Genomic DNA, 17,914 nt, shown 5'->3' on the forward strand with positions numbered 1-17,914 from the left:
AGAAGGTTGGAAATAAGGTTAGGAAAATATGAGAATTCCTGGAAATTTGTTGAATGTGGAAAACTGGTTGTTTGAATTTCCAGGATGAATTTATTGTGTTGAAAGTGTAATGGTTTGAAACATGTGGGAATTGTGGAAAATTGAAAAATGGATAATTAATTTTGAATGGGGAAAATGTCCCTAAAAACGGGGAATTCCAGAAAATCCGGGAATTTCTTTTAATAAGTGTTGAAAGGAGCACACAATTCCTGAACACACTGAATATTTTGAAGTTGGAACGGTTTGAATCAGATGAAAAATGTGAAAGTTGTGGAACTTTCATTTTATTCCTTTCAATGGGAATTTCATGGAATTTTTGGATTTTCAGGTAAAGCGGGAATTTTTTTGGAAATGCTATAAAATGTGAATGTTCTGAATGAGTTGAAATGGTTGGTGTTGGAATTATTCAAATCAGTTGAGAAATGTTGAAGTCGTAACATACTTAATTGAGAAATGGTTTTATGGAATTCCGTGAATTTTGGGAACACCAGGATTTTTTTCAATTCAAAAAACAAATTTGTTTTCTGTCCTGATGGAAAGGAATGATTTGACGGTGGAACTGTGGAAGTGGGTTAAAAAATGTTGTAATTTCAATTTCCAGAATTAGTGGAATATGTTTGAATCGGTGTAAAAATGTGGAAATGGTGGCATTTTGAAAAATGGCTCATTCATTTTGAATGGGGAAAAATGTCACGGAAAACGTGTAATTCTGGGAATTTTTGGAATTGGTCAAGGGAAAGCCCGTGATTACCAAATAGGCTGAACAGTTTGAGGTTGGCAAGGAGTGAATCGGATGAAACATGTTGAGGTTGTGGAACTTTGAAAAATGTACCAATATTTTCAATGAGAATTTCAGGAAAATTTGGGAATTTTGGGAAAAGCGGAATTCTTTTACAAACCCCGTTTCCATATGAGTTGGGAAATTGTGTTGGATGTAAATATAAACGGAATACATTTTCAACCCATAATCAGTTGAATATGCGACAAAGACAACATATTTGATGTTCAAACTGATAAACTTTTTTTTGCAAATAATCGTTAACTTTAGAATTTGATGCCAGCAACACGTGACCAAGGAGTTGGGAAAGGTGGCAATAAATACTTACAAAGTTGAGGAATGCTCATCAAACACTTATCTGGAACATCCCACAGGTGTGCAGGCTAATTTGGAACAGGTGGGTGCCATGATTGGGTATAAAAGCAGCTTTTGTGAAATGCTAAGTAATTCACAAACAAGGATGGGGTGAGGGTCACCAATTTGTAAGCAAAATGTCGAACAGTTTCAGGACAACATTTCTCAACGAGCTATTGCAAGGAATTCAGGGATTTTACCATCTACGGTGCATAAAATCATCAAAAGCAGCTGAATGGTCCATACAGGTTTTGGGGCAACATATGTTGTCATCCAAGCAATGTTATCATGGACGCCCCTGCTTATTTCAGCAAGACAATGCCAAGCCACGTGTTACAACAGCGTGGCTTCGTAGTAAAAGAATGCGGGTACTTTCCTGGCCCGCCTGCAGTCCAGACCAGTCTTCCATGGAAAATGTGTGACACATTATGAAGCGTAAAATACGACAGCGGAGACCCCGGACTGTTGAACGACTGAAGCTCTACATAAAACATGAATCGGAAAGAATTCCACTTTCAAAGTTTCAACAATTAGTTTCCTCAGTTCCCAAACGTTTATTGAGTGTTGTTAAAAGAAAATGTGATGAAACACAGTGGTGAACATGCCCTTTCCCAATTACTTTGGCATGTGTTGCAGCCATGAAATTCTAAGTTAATTATTATTTGCAAAAAAAAAAATAAGTTTCTCAGTGTGGACATGAAATATCTTGTTTTTGCAGTCTATTCAATTGAATTTAAGTTGAAAATAATTAGCAAATCATTGTATTCTCTTTTTACTATATTATTCTATTTCATTATATTGTTCATCTGGATAATAAAAACTATTTATTACCGATGTTGTTATGGTTTACTAAGGGAGGACGTGACGGCAAACGGACACCAGGTGGCAGTATGTCCAAATATTTATTAATATATATATGTAATAATAAATCAACAGAAAATATACTAAGTAAATGGAGCGTGGCAAAAACTATAGAGTGTATGGTGTTACTCTAAGTGTGTAAATTAACTGAAGTGTGTTTTACCCAAGTGTTGACAAAAGAGAACGCGGAAGTCCGTGGGGCAGGCAGAGGGTTCAGGTCAAACGAGCGAGGAGTCGAGGTACAAAGGAGGCAGTCAGAATCCAGAGGGAGATCCAGGGAAAAGAGTGAGACGCACAGCTCACCTTGCGGGCGACGGAGGATTCTGTGGGGACACGGGAAAAGACACTGAGAACACGTAGAGGTACAGGGCACAGGGAGAGCAGGTTTGCATAACGCAGGGTGATTGCTTACGGTACGCATTTGGAACTAAGTTCCCGCACGGATCCCTGTGTCCACTGGTCTTTTATGCTGCTCATCGTCAGTCACAGGTGTGTCCTGCAGCCGGCTGCGGCGGAGAGTGGGCGCGGTCCGCTTGATGAATGCGGGGGCGTGTCTGGAGTGCGCTGTCGGCGGGTCCTCTGGTTGGACTCGCAGCGGAGAGAGACGCAGAATGCGCATGTCCCACAACAGTATCCCCCCCCTATGGACAGATTCCAGATGTCCTAGAATCTGAACACCCCCAAAAGCAGGAACAAAAATCAAGGGAGGGTGGAGGGGTGAACTGGTGGTGGGTCGCCAGCCCAAGTGTCTCAGAAGCCATCGGGGACAAGTCTGGTGGCGGCGTCGGGTGGACCGCCGCTGCGGCCGGCGAAGTGGACGACCAAAGAACGATCGACGTCTTGGCTGTCGGTAAGGCGGGCGCGAATGGTTCCCTGGTGCGGGCCGCCGGACACGAGGAGGCGGACGGCACTGTAGTGAGGACCGCCGGACACAAGGAGGTGGGCGGCGCCGTGCTGCAGCCCGCCGGACACGAGGAGATGGCTGAGGAGCTGAAGCCAGTGTTACTGGCTGAGGGGCGGGGGTCAGGGCCAGCCTAGGTATGGGTGCTAGCTCACAGGCTAGCCTGGGGACAGGTGCTAGCTCAGGGGCTTGCCAAGGGGCTGGTGCTAGCTCGGGGGCTAGCTCGGGGACTGCCGCTGGCTCGGGGGCTAGCTCGGGGACTGGGGCTAGCTCGGGGGCTGGCTTGGGAACTGACGCTAGCTCGGGGGCTGGCTCGGGGACTGACGCTAGCTCGGGGGCTGGCTCGGGGACTGACGCTAGCTCGGGGGCTGGCTCGGGGACTGACGCTAGCTCGGGGGCTGACGCTAGCTCGGGGGCTGGCTCGGGGACTGACGCTAGCTCGGGGGCTAGCTCGGGGACTGGCGCTAGCTCGGGGGCTAGCTCGGGGACTGGCGCTAGCTCGGGGGCTAGCTCGGGGACTGGCGCTAGCTCGGGGGCTAGCTCGGGGGCTAGCTCGGGGACGGCCGCTGGCTCGGGGGCTAGCTCGGGGACGGCCGCTGGCTCGGGGGCTAGCTCGGGGACTGGCGCTAGCTCGGAGGCTAGCTCGGGGACTGGCGCTAGCTCGGAGGCTAGCTCGGGGACTGGCGCTAGCTCGGAGGCTAGCTCGGGGACTGGCGCTAGCTCGGAGGCTAGCTCGTGGACAGGCGCTAGCTCGGAGGCTAGCCAGGGGACTGGTGGCTGCGGCTGGGAAAAGCGGAAGATAGGTGGGATATCTCTGGCAGGGGGAAGTCTGTCTGGTTGCAGCTGTGCTACCACATTAGCACAGCCACCAGTACTAAAATGAAAGACTGATGGTATAGGTCTGGAAGGTGTTTGCCTGTCTGGATGCCGCTGTGCCCCCACACCAGCACAGCCACCAGTACTATCCCCCCCTTCCGAAAGCGGATGCCTGACGCTTCCTGCTGGCTTAGGAACAAAGGGTGGGAAGAGGGTGTTCAGGCAACGAGAAAATTCCTCCTTCCCTGTATTGAAATCAAACAGTCCCTTGAGAGAGTGTTGAGGGCTATAAACATTGTCCATGGTGGAGGAAAAAGAAAAAGACATCCAAAGAGGGACAAAAAGGGAGGAGGAAGGGGAAAAAAAGTCACTGAGGCGGAGCTAAAGTCACTGGGGGACGAGCAAAAGAGAAAAAAACAAACAAAAAAAAACAGCCGTCAGGTCCTATATATAATTTTGGCGGGAACTTACTGTTATGGTTTACTAAGGGAGGACGTGACGGCAAACGGACACCAGGTGGCAGTATGTCCAAATATTTATTAATATATATATGTAATAATAAATCAACAGAAAATATACTAAGTAAATGGAGCGTGGCAAAAACTATAGAGTGTATGGTGTTACTCTAAGTGTGTAAATTAACTGAAGTGTGTTTTACCCAAGTGTTGACAAAAGAGAACGCGGAAGTCCGTGGGGCAGGCAGAGGGTTCAGGTCAAACGAGCGAGGAGTCGAGGTACAAAGGAGGCAGTCAGAATCCAGAGGGAGATCCAGGGAAAAGAGTGAGACGCACAGCTCACCTTGCGGGCGACGGAGGATTCTGTGGGGACACGGGAAAAGACACTGAGAACACGTAGAGGTACAGGGCACAGGGAGAGCAGGTTTGCATAACGCAGGGTGATTGCTTACGGTACGCATTTGGAACTAAGTTCCCGCACGGATCCCTGTGTCCACTGGTCTTTTATGCTGCTCATCGTCAGTCACAGGTGTGTCCTGCAGCCGGCTGCGGCGGAGAGTGGGCGCGGTCCGCTTGATGAATGCGGGGGCGTGTCTGGAGTGCGCTGTCGGCGGGTCCTCTGGTTGGACTCGCAGCGGAGAGAGACGCAGAATGCGCATGTCCCACAACAGATGTGGGAGAAAACATTTGTATCTGGATCTATAAATATCAAGTTTATGATTTTGAACATCAAACATCTTGTCTTTGTAGTGCATTCAACTGAATATGGGTTGAAAAGGATTTGCAAGTCATTGTATTCTGTTTATATTTACATCTAACACAATTTCCCAACGGCGTCACGGTGGAAGAGGGGTTAGTGCATCTGCCTCACAGTACGAAGGTCCTGCAGTCCTGGGTTCAATCCCAGGCTCGAGATATTTCTGTGTGGGGTATGCATGTTCTCCCCGTGACTGCGTGGGTTCCCTCCGGGTACTCCGGCTTCCTCCCACTTCCAAAGACATGCACCTGGGGATAGGTTGATTGGCAACACAAAATGGTCCCTAGTGTGTGAATGTGAGTGTGAATGTTGTCTGTCTGTCTGTGTCGGCCCTGCGATGAGGTGGCGACTTGTCCAGGGTATAACCTGCTTCCCGCCCGATTGTAGCTGAGATAGGCGCTAGCGCCCCCCACGACCCCAAAAAGGGAATAAGCGGTAGAAAATGGATGGATGTACAATTTCCCAACTCATATGGAATTGGGGTTTGTAACACAGTGGTGAACATGCCCTTTCCCAACTACTTTAGCACGTGTTGCAGCCATGAAATTCTAAGTGAATTATTATTTAAAAAAAAAGAAGTTTATGAGTTTGAACATCAAATATCTTGTCTTTGATGTGCCTTCAATTGAATATGGGTTGAAAAGGATTTGCAAATCATTGTATTCCGTTTATATTTACATTTAAGACAATTTAACAACTCATATGGAAACGGGGTTTGTAGAAAATGCTAAAATTTGTGAATGTTCTGAAGGAGTGAATGGTTGGTGTTGGAATTTTTCAAATCAGTCGAGAAATGTTGAAATAGTAACATTTTTTGTTGAGAAATAGTATTATGGAATTCCCGGATTTTTGGGAAAACCAAGAATTTTTCCAGAGAAAAAAACAACTTTGTGTTTTGTCATCATTAAGAGGAATGATTTGCTGGTGGAACGGTTGAAGTGGGTTGAAAAATGTGGTCGACACAAAAAAGGGTGAAAAAAGGGTTTGAAAAAACGTGAATTTTGGGCATTCTTCGAAAAAATTTTAACTTGGAAAAATGATAGTTTGAATGTCCAGGTTTAGTGAAACATGTAGAAGATGGAATGATTTGAGTCACTTGAAAAAAGTGGAAATGGTGGAAGTTTGAAAAACAGCCAATTCATTTTGAACGGGAAAAATGACTAAGCACATATTTATTCTTGTTTCAAGCTATTTTAGCGGCTAGCTTAACTATTAGCTTGTCCATCCTTTGTGTGTAACATGTTTAGCCATGTTCTACAGTCCTTCAGTGATAATAATACCTGTAGGAAATGTAATGTATTTGCTGCAATGGAGGATGGTTGAAGGTGTGATGGAAGAAGACACAGTTCCACTGCTCATTGTGATTATATTATATATTCCAAATGTATTTTTCCTGTTATTAATCAAATATAAAGTTAGTAAAGATGTGAGAGTAAGAAGTCAACAAACCTGTTCTGTGTGACACAACTTGATGTTTCTTGAAAACAGCGTCCAGTAGTTGATTGTAATCCTCCTTTGTTCTAGAAAGTTCCGCCTGGTATTCTGCTATCGTTCTTTCTAACACTACAAATATTTCTTCAACAGCAGCAGTTAGTCGCTGATCCACCAACGCTCTCAACATTTGTAATGTAGACATTTTCACACAATCACAACACTTTACTCTCACACTTGATCTCTACTTAGCGATGTGTTGATAACTTCTGTGTCTTCTGTTAGCAGCTAGCAAGCTAAGCTAACTAGCGAGCTAAGCTAACTAACAAGCAAAGATAGCAGGAGAAGCGGCACAGTGCTTCTAGCGCATCGAGACCACTTTATCCTTTAATAAAGAATCAAATATGTATTTTATACGACGTAAATATTTCAAACTGGATAACAAATAGTAAGACTGACTTATTAGCGTCCTGCTCACGTCTTTCTCCTTCGAATTGCTCTTGTCGGCCGCCTTCTAGTGTTGTGTCGTTCACGAACGAATCTTTTGAGTGAATGTACAGAACCGAATCACTTCATGAACTGATTCGTTCTTTTCTCAGTTCAGTTGAGCTCCGCCGCAACCATGCCGGTATGAGTGGAACTTCCGCATTCTGTGACTCGCTGAACCCTCGACGTCGGCGAACGACGCAGCCAGCTACTCGTCATGTGGGCGGGGGAGGGATTGCGCGAACGATTCGTTCACCGCGGATTAACGACATGAATCACTCAGTGAACGACAACTCTCTCGCTCTCTGCTCTGCTTGCCCAAATGCCGCGAGTGATTGTCCTCCCGTCGCGGGAATATGTTTCATGCCATTGGCATCCCTTCTCCATTCATTCTCCAAGATATGTTTCATGCCATTGACCTCCCTTCTCCATTCATTCTCCAAGATATGTTTCATGCCATTGGCATCCCTTCTCCATTCATTCTCCAAGATATGTTTCATGCCATTGGCATCCCTTCTCCATTCATTCTCCAAGATAGGTTTCATGCCATTGGCATCCCTTCTCCATTCATTCTCCAAGATATGTTTCATGCCATTGGCATCCCTTCTCCATTCATTCTCCAAGATATGTTTCATGCCATTGACATCCCTTCTCCATTCATTCTCCAAGATATGTTTCATGCCATTGGCATCCCTTCTCCATTCATTCTCCAAGATATGTTTCATGCCATTGGCATCCCTTCTCCATTCATTCTCCAAGATATGTTTCATGCCATTGGCATCCCTTCTCCATTCATTCTCCAAGATATGTTTCATGCCATTGACCTCCCTTCTCCATTCATTCTCCAAGATATGTTTCATGCCATTGGCATCCCTTCTCCATTCATTCTCCAAGATATGTTTCATGCCATTGGCATCCCTTCTCCATTCATTCTCCAAGATATGTTTCATGCCATTGGCATCCCTTCTCCATTCATTCTCCAAGATATGTTTCATGCCATTGGCATCCCTTCTCCATTCATTCTCCAAGATAGGTTTCATGCCATTGGCATCCCTTCTCCATTCATTCTCCAAGATATGTTTCATGCCATTGGCATCCCTTCTCCATTCATTCTCCAAGATATGTTTCATGCCATTGACATCCCTTCTCCATTCATTCTCCAAGATATGTTTCATGCCATTGGCATCCCTTCTCCATTCATTCTCCAAGATATGTTTCATGCCATTGGCATCCCTTCTCCATTCATTCTCCAAGATATGTTTCATGCCATTGGCATCCCTTCTCCATTCATTCTCCAAGATATGTTTCATGCCATTGACCTCCCTTCTCCATTCATTCTCCAAGATATGTTTCATGCCATTGGCATCCCTTCTCCATTCATTCTCCAAGATATGTTTCATGCCATTGGCATCCCTTCTCCATTCATTCTCCAAGATATGTTTCATGCCATTGACATCCCTTCTCCATTCATTCTCCAAGATATGTTTCATGCCATTGGCATCCCTTCTCCATTCATTCTCCAAGATAGGTTTCATGCCATTGGCATCCCTTCTCCATTCATTCTCCAAGATATGTTTCATGCCATTGGCATCCCTTCTCCATTCATTCTCCAAGATATGTTTCATGCCATTGACATCCCTTCTCCATTCATTCTCCAAGATATGTTTCATGCCATTGGCATCCCTTCTCCATTCATTCTCCAAGCTAACGGCTAATGTTGACTCAAGCCACGTGAAAATGAACACACACACGCACCCCGTTTCCATTATCTCAACACATAACATTTTTATTGCATATTTAAGTTGATAACCATCCATCCATCCATCCATCCATTTCTACCGCTTATTCCCGTTCGGGGTTGCGGGGGGCGCTGGCGCCTATCTCAGCTACAATCGGGCGGAAGGCAATATTTCCATTTTTATATTTTTCAATGTAAGCTACAGAATTTTTTGTTTTTATGTTGGCATTTCGGGCACTTGGTTTAATATTTGTTTTGTTTTATTTAAGGTGGCCTTTTATTTTATTTTTGTTTGCACATTTAAGCTGATATTTTCTTTGTTATATTTTTAAAACGTAGGCTACAGAACATTTAGTCTTCATGTTGGCATTTCTGCCTCTTAATTTATTTGTTTTATTTTGAAGGTATTTTTTTTTTGTTTGCATATTCAAGTTTACATTTTCTTTGTTATATTTTTAAACTTAGGCTACAGAACATTTAGTTTTTATGTTGGCATTTGTTAAGGGTTTCTTAATTTAATATTTGCTTTTGCAGAGAGCGATTCACGTTTGTCGCCCTCTGGCCCACAGAACCGTAGCTGAGTGATTCAGGCTCGCTTCACGGACCTACAAGAACTGACTGGTTGTCGCTGAAGACGTGACTCACGTTCACGCTGCACTCACTTATTCAGAATCAGGATTCGCGGACCTACTGACACAGAGAACTGACTGTCGCGGAGGAGAACGTCACATTGAGGCTCTCGTTCAGTCACTGTGCGTGTCGTTCATTGGGTGCCGAGGGCTTGTGTCCTTCATTGGGCGCCGAGGGCTTGTGTCGTTCATTGGGTGCTGAGGGCTTGTGTCGTTCATTGGGTGCCGAGGGCTTGTGTCCTTCATTGGGTGCCGAGGGCTTGTGTCCTTCATTGGGCGCCGAGGGCTTGTGTCCTTCATTGGGCGCCGAGGGCTTGTGTCGTTCATTGGGTGCCGAGGGCTTGTGTCCTTCATTGGGCGCCGAGGGCTTGTGTCGTTCATTGGGTGCCGAGGGCTTGTGTCGTTCATTGGGCGCCGAGGGCTTGTGTCGTTCATTGGGCGCCGAGGGCTTGTGTCCTTCATTGGGCGCCGAGGGCTTGTGTCGTTCATTGGGTGCCGAGGGCTTGTGTCGCTCATTGGGTGCTGAGGGCTTGTGTCCTTCATTGGGCGCCCAGGGCTTGTGTCGTTCATTGGGCGCCGAGGGCTTGTGTCCTTCATTGGGCGCCGAGGGCTTGTGTCCTTCATTGGGCGCCGAGGGCTTGTGTCGTTCATTGGGTGCCGAGGGCTTGTGTCGTTCATTGGGCGCCGAGGGCTTGTGTCGTTCATTGGGTGCCGAGGGCTTGTGTCGCTCATTGGGTGCTGAGGGCTTGTGTCCTTCATTGGGCGCCGAGGGCTTGTGTCGTTCATTGGGTGCCGAGGGCTTGTGTCGCTCATTGGGTGCCGAGGGCTTGTGTCCTTCATTGGGCGCCGAGGGCTTGTGTCCTTCATTGGGCGCCGAGGGCTTGTGTCGTTCATTGGGTGCCGAGGGCTTGTGTCGTTCATTGGGCGCCCAGGGCTTGTGTCGTTCATTGGGCGCCGAGGGCTTGTGTCGTTCATTGGGCGCCCAGGGCTTGTGTCGTTCATTGGGCGCCGAGGGCTTGTGTCCTTCATTGGGCGCCGAGGGCTTGTGTCGTTCATTGGGTGCCGAGGGCTTGTGTCGTTCATTGGGCGCCCAGGGCTTGTGTCGTTCATTGGGCGCCGAGGGCTTGTGTCCTTCATTGGGCGCCGAGGGCTTGTGTCGCTCATTGGGTGCCGAGGGCTTGTGTCGCTCATTGGGTGCCGAGGGCTTGTGTCCTTCATTGGGCGCCGAGGGCTTGTGTCCTTCATTGGGCGCCGAGGGCTTGTGTCCTTCATTGGGCGCCGAGGGCTTGTGTCCTTCATTGGGCGCCGAGGGCTTGTGTCCTTCATTGGGCGCCGAGGGCTTGTGTCCTTCATTGGGCGCCGAGGGCTTGTGTCCTTCATTGGGCGCCGAGGGCTTGTGTCCTTCATTGGGCGCCGAGGGCTTGTGTCCTTCATTGGGCGCCGAGGGCTTGTGTCGTTCATTGGGCGCCGAGGGCTTGTGTCCTTCATTGGGCGCCGAGGGCTTGTGTCGTTCATTGGGCGCCGAGGGCTTGTGTCGTTCATTGGGCGCCGAGGGCTTGTGTCGTTCATTGGGCGCCGAGGGCTTGTGTCGTTCATTGGGCGCCGAGGGCTTGTGTCCTTCATTGGGCGCCGAGGGCTTTTGTCGTTCATTGGGCGCCGAGGGCTTTTTTCGTTCATTGGGCGCCGAGGGCTTTTGTCGTTCATTGGGCGCCGAGGGCTTTTGTCGTTCATTGGGCGCCGAGGGCTTTTGTCGTTCATTGGGCGCCGAGGGCTTTTGTCGTTCATTGGGCGCCGAGGGCTTGTGTCGTTCATTGGGTGCCGAGGGCTTGTGTCGTTCGCCAACTGACACACACCGAGATCTGCCGCTGGGGAAGCTGTTACTGACTGACTCATGATTCGCCGACCTGCACACAGAACTGCTGCTGCAGAAGTGATTCAGTGATCGAATTTTTTGAACGAATCAATCTCAGGAAATGATTCTAGTTATTCAGTATAGTCAAAATAACTGCTGATCCCATCACTCCTTTTTCTTATGTTTTTATGGCGGTTGGCAAGCAACCTTGTGGTGTGCATTAGCGCCACCTACTGTAATGGAGTGTGGACCGAGATGGATCCCTACTTTATTTTCTTTTATTTAACCCAGTGTTTTTTTAAATATGTTTATATTGCTTTATATCCTATGTGTTCTGAATTAAATCCTAATATATCTCCCACTGCTAACCTAATATTTTCTTTCGCCAGCCTACTTTCCAGTATTGTTCACTTTCTCTATTGTATTTCTTACATTGTATTAAAACATGGTCATTATTTTTTATCTGATGGCAAGAATCACACAGTCCTGTATTATGTTTCCAATCAATTTTAGTGAACTATTTAGATATGTATGTCCTAATCTCATTCTAGTCATAATGTCTTCTTCCTTCCTATTTCTATTCCTCCTCTCATGACACCTACTTTCCTCTGGACTTTGTAAAACTCTCTACCTTTTGTTTGCTTATTCCAATTATCCTGCCACTTTTTATTGTGTTCTATCTTAATTATGCTCTTCACTTCTTCTTTACTGTGCTTCATCTCCATGTTTACTTCTGTTTTAGTGCTTGCTTGTTTTGCGTATCTATCAGCTAACTCATTTCCCTCAACTCCTACATGAGCAGGAACCCAGAGAAATGTTACCACACCTCTCGCTTTATTTATTCTGTAGATTGCCTGAACTATTTCATAAACTATATCTTGTCTTGTTTCTGATGCTATGTTTTTTATGCTCATCAAAGCACTGCTGGAGTCCGAGCACACGACTACTTTCCTTGCTTTGTTTTCCTCTATCCAGTTAACTGCCATATAAATTGCTACCAATTCCCCCGTAAAAACAGATAGTTCATCACTGATTCTTTTATTCAACACTATATTTCTCTGTGGGATAACTGCAGCAGCTCCTACTTTACTATTTATAGTTTTTGATGCATCTGTGAATATCATGATGTTATCAAAAAACATTCCCTCAATCCATTGTTCTATTTGGTAACTATTTAAATGTCTATTCTTCAGTAACTGCATGTCTACCTTTGGGTTGTCATACATCCACGGTGGTATTGCAGGAATTGGTACTGTAGGGCTCACTTTAATATGGTCAATTTGTGTTTTGTTACATATATCTCCTATTATCCACCCAAAACTATTCATTTTTTTCTTCCCTTTTTCTTGGCAATTTATTAGCACTTGACGGGTTGGATGTCCTTGCCTGGATCCTTTTAAGTTTGCCCAATAAACCGCTGAGAGTTGATCTCTCCTCATATCCAAAGATTTTTCATTCATTTCTACTTGTAATGCTGCCACTGGAGTAGATTTAGTAGCTCCACAACATAACCTTAACGCCTGCGACTGGATCCGGTCTATTTTCTCAAGTAGAGTTTTTGAAGCAGATTGATAAATAATGCATCCGTAGTCGATAACAGATGGAATTAAAGTGATATATATTGTTTTCAATGTCAACCTATCAGCCCCCCAATCTTTACCCCTCAAAGCCCTCATTATATTTAACACCTTTTTACTTTTCTCCACTATCTTGCTGATGTGGGTTGACCAGTTCATATTTTTATCAAACCATATTCCTAAATATTTAAATACTTGTACCTCTTCTATGTTTTCTCCATAGAGTTTTATTTGGAGCTTGTTTTGTACTTTCCTCTTCGTAAAATGTATGACTTTTGTCTTTCCAACAGAGAATCTTAAACCCCAAGCCGTCCCCCAGTCTTGAACATTATTTACCGCTTTTTGAATCTTCTTTTCTATATGATGTGTATTTCTACCTCTCTTCCACATCACTCCATCATCACAAACAATGCCACCTCCACTAACCCTTCCAATTCACTAAAAACTTCATTTATCATGATGGAAAATAGTAGTGGACTTATTATACTCCCTTGTGGGGTCCCATTTTCCACTTTGTATTCTCTGCTATATTCATTCTCTATTTTTACTAATAATGTTCTACTTGTTAAAAAGTATTTTATCCATCTGTACATTCTTCTTCTAATCCCAATCTTATTTAGTTTCATCAGCAACCCCTGTTTCCACAACATATCATACGCTTTCTCTATGTCCATAAATACCGCAATTATACTTTCTTTCTTTATTTGTCCTTTTCTAATTTCCTCTTCCAGCTGCACTGCTGGGTCATTTGTGCTTCTTGGTGTTATGTTTGACTAAAGGGGAAGTGACGGCAAACGAACACCAGTTGGCAGTATGTCCAAAGATTTATTATATATAGTAAATATATACATAAATCTGTAGTACTACTACTAATAATAACAATACTAATACTGCTAATGAATAAACCAAGGAAATGAAGTCCGACCAAAACTCAAGTGTGTATGGTGTAAGGCTATGTGTGTAGATTAGCTGGAGGATGTCTTACCAAAATGTTGACGAGAGTGAAGTAACGCGGAAGTCCGTGGGAAAACGTGTCCAAGCGGGAGGTCGAGAATCCAAAAGGCAGTCCGGGAGGCAAGGGGAACAACAGGGGATCCAGGAGAAACACGGGAAGAGCTGCGGGAAGACAACAAGAGCATCAGACAACAGAAACACGGAAGTCGCAGGGGAAGAGCGAGTACGCGGGATGGAAGCCAGACACAGGATGCTTACTCAGGTACAGATGGCTATAATCCGGCCACTGATGGCAGGTTGTCCAGGTCTATAAAGGCAGCTCCGTCATTACCATCAGGTGTGAAGTTTGCAGGTGACTGATTGCAGCTGGCAGCTGCTGCAGGGCGGGGACGCGCGCGGCTCGTTCCTGGATGTGTGCGCCCGTGCGCGTGACCCGAGTGGCGCACAGATGGACGAGCGGCGCTGGCAGGGGTCTGAACCGTAACACTTGCTTTGCGAAAACCACTTTGGTAGTTTTTTATCATTTCTTTTGACTCTAAATAATATATTAATCTTTCATTAATCATTTTTTCCATTACTTTGCCCAAATTTGAGGTCAATGCTATCGGCCTATAATTTCCTGCCTCTTCCGGATCTTTCCCTGGCTTGCATATTGGAATTATTACAGCTGTTTTCGACTCAGCTGCTCATTTTCCTTCTTCATATTTCCTGTTATATCATTTCAAGACCACTTCTTTGCCGATGCTACCTACATTTTTGATCATTTGATAACTCACCAGGTCTTTCCCTGGCGTCGTATTTTTACCTTTTTTTAAAATTGGAACCATTTCATCCAAAGAAAATGTCATATCCATAGTGTTGGTAAAACTATTATCGTTGTCTTCCTTCATTTCCTCAATATTTAAACTAATTGTTTCTTCTCTCTTTTGTTTTTCTACATTTCTCAAATGATCATTACTGTGCACTTTAACAAAGGTTTTTGCTAAAAGTTCTGCTTTTTCTTTATTTCCTCCCACACTACGCATTCCATCTTTCCTCACATGATGTTTATGTTCTTTTCTGAGCCCTGACATTCTCTTGATCATTCCCCACACTTGGCTTAAAGGAGTAGTTCTATTTAGTGTTTCACAAAAAGTTCTCCAATGGTGTTTTCTTGTTTTTTTAATAACATACCTTACTCTAGCTTGATGCCTTTTATATTGGATCATGTCTTGGAAATGATGTGTTCTTCTCAATATTCTAAATGCTCTATTCCGTTCTTGTATTGCATCTGTGCACGCTTGTGTCCACCACGGCACTATCTTCCTTCTTCTCCCTATACTATTCCTTGGTATGCTCTGTTCGGCTGCTTCTATTATGCACCCCGTAATATCTGTATTTAATTGTTCAATATCTTGATTTATATCTACTTCCTTTAAAGTTATGTCGGTAATTTCCCTAAATTTCCCCCAGTCACCATGATTATACTTCCATCTTCCTTCTATCCTATTGCTTTCTGTCCTATGATTTATGTTTATGTGAATGAAGATTGGATAGTGATCACTTCCCATTGTGCTGTATTTATTTACTTCCCACTCCACCTTTCCTGCTAACCCTTGTGACACTAGTGTTAAATCTATTGCTGTTTCTTTACCCGTGACGACATCTAACCTTGTTCCCGACCCATCATTCACACACACCACTTCTTTTTCCTCCAAAAGTGCTTCCAATGTTTCCCCATTCCAGTCATCCCTTTCACCCCACATTGTGCTATGTGCATTAAAGTCACCACACCAAATAATATTGCCACTCCAGTGCTCCATTATTGTTTCTAGTTGGTGAATTTCTAATTTCTTGCATGGATTATAGAAGTTTAGTACTTTGTATCTTTCTTTATTATTCCATACTTCTACTCCTACTATCTCTAGTTCTTGTTTTACTTTTAATATTGAATATTGCATGTCTTCCTTAATAAATATGGCACATCCTCCTCCTTGCCCATCATTCCTATCTTTACGTATCGTTATATATCCTTTTATTATAAAGTTTAATTTTGGCTTCAGCCATGTTTCTTGAAAACATATTATATGTGGTTTATTTTTCATATTATTAATATATCCCTTTAATTCCTGTCCGTTTGCTATCAAACTTCTGGCATTCCACTGAACAATGAACATGGCGTTGGATTGTGGTCACATGACTCGGTCTCGTCTACTCTCTGTAGCTCACCTTGCACCTGTTCCCAGGATAGTTCTTTTAAATTTAAAAACTTTGCTGCTGCTTTGACAATTATTTTGATTTTCTCAGTCTTGTTTCTCGCCTGTTCTGTACAATTTATCACGTAAGCCAGGAATACAACTAGTTTGTCCATGGAAATTCCTGTATTTGCTGCCTCTTGTTTTTTATTTCTTGAACTATTTTCACTTCTGTCCTGTTCTGCACTTTCTTGATTTCTTATTTTAACTGCCTCTGTGTATGTAATATTTATTTCAACTCTGATTTGCTGTACTTCTGTTGCCTGTTTCCTTATGATGCAGCCCCCATACGCTGCTGTGTGATTCCCGCCACAATTACAACACTTGACCTGTTCATTTTCTCCACATTGTCCATATTCATGCTCCCCTCCACACCTTCCACATCTCATCTTGGCATGACACACACTAGCTATGTGCCCATAGCGTTGGCACTTGAAACAAGGTACTGGGGGTGGCACGTAAGCTCTAACATAGAAGCTTAGATACCCAATCATGATTCTCTCTGGTAGGACCTCCTCTGCAAATTGCACTAGCACGGATTCGCTCTCAGTCTTTTCACCGTTCCTAAATGCCATCATTCTTTTCATCATAGTGACAGTTCCTCATTTTATTTCTCTTTTCAGATAATCTAAATGTTCTCCTCTTGGGAGTCCTGTCACGACTCCTCTTGACCCCTTTCGTTCTCCCACTTCGATGTTTTCCTTTATTATTTTGTTGCACAGTTTTTGCAATCGCATTGCTTTGTTCTTTTGCTCTCCATTTTTGCATTTAATCAACAGCCGTCCGTCCCTGAGTACCTTCGCTATCTCCACCTCTCCAATGTCCTTCTTTAATCCCTTAACCAGTGTCATCAAACTAATGTCATTCATATCTTGGTTTGATTTAAATGTATAAATGATCTTGTATTCATCCACCATAACCCTTTTCCTCTTATCAACCTCTTCATCGTCTTCATGCACTCTTTTCGCACTCGACTTTCCTTCACTCCCTCCTCTCCCCTTCTTTCCTCTCTCCCCTCTAGTCCTATCCATTTCCATACTATCCTCATACATCCCGTCACTATCCCCTTCCATCTCCATCCAGTCACAAAACAGCTTATGCTCAACCGCAAAAACAGATTTAGACACTCTCGCCGCCGCCAAATTCACTCCAAATGCTTAGTAGTTCCGCGTCTCTCCTTCCTGAAGCTTCCTTCTCCCGTTAGAGTCCTCTCGAAACCTTTTGCCGCCAAATTCACTCCAAATGCTTAGTAGTTCCGCGTCTCTCCTTCCTGAAGCTTCCTTCTCCCGTTAGAGTCCTCTCGAAACCTTTTGTCGGTGTGCGTGCCGCCTTTAGAAAGTCACGTGACCAATCATGAGCTGTTTGGGTCACGTGACCGATACGCGAACTGTGTCGCACTGGCACCTGCGCGCCAAACTGTGTTTATAAGTGATGAGCATCGTGCGTTGCGGTGGAGATGTAGCCAAACTCTCATGAGACACACTTTGCCTTTGGTCTTGTAGATATATTTATTGTATCGGCAGCATCGTAAATATGCTGCCGCTAGACACACAGATTGAACTCAGGACCCCGGAACAGGAAACATAGGTGTCAGGTAACACAGAGGTAAACACTGCCCTCTAATGGACACAATGAGTAAGGGCGTACAACAGTACAACACTTAACAATAAGGAAGTGCATCTGTCAAGGAGATGCTGCTGCCAACAGAATCGCCTCACTTCTGTCGTTGTTTTGTTTTTTTTGTCATTTATCATCGTCGGAGATCATTTCCGCCGTCTGGGAATATTTTGATCATATATCGGAAAAAAATGTATTTGTGTTCATTTTCTTGTCGTTTCATTAAGTCTCCACTGGAGACTCTCCGGTATTGTCCTGCCCACACAACCATCCAATTAATTACATTAAAACACAGTGATGGTTGTTTTCTCCGGTAGCTGAGTTGGTAAAGTGAAGGACCAAAAGCGTTCATGTTGATTCCCATAGGGCGGTTGTTCGAGTCCAGCTCGGCCCCAGTTACTTTTTACCATGAATTGCTTAAAGTGGACCCCGATT

At 44.5% G+C, this 17,914-nt stretch overlaps 1 long non-coding RNA gene across 1 annotated transcript; it reads right to left on the reverse strand.

Moving 5' to 3' along the window:
* Nucleotides 1-2,054: 2,054 nt before the first annotated feature.
* LOC133547104 (uncharacterized) lies at nucleotides 2,055-2,863 on the reverse strand. The gene is made up of 2 exons (XR_009805343.1): nucleotides 2,445-2,863; nucleotides 2,055-2,355 (listed from the first exon to the last, which is right to left on the reverse strand). It is a non-coding gene; the product is annotated as an uncharacterized LOC133547104 (long non-coding RNA).
* Between the last annotated feature and the right edge of the window lie 15,051 nt (nucleotides 2,864-17,914).

This window comes from Nerophis ophidion, unplaced genomic scaffold, assembly GCF_033978795.1.
Source record: "Nerophis ophidion isolate RoL-2023_Sa unplaced genomic scaffold, RoL_Noph_v1.0 HiC_scaffold_62, whole genome shotgun sequence".
Lineage (NCBI taxonomy): Eukaryota > Metazoa > Chordata > Actinopteri > Syngnathiformes > Syngnathidae > Nerophis > Nerophis ophidion.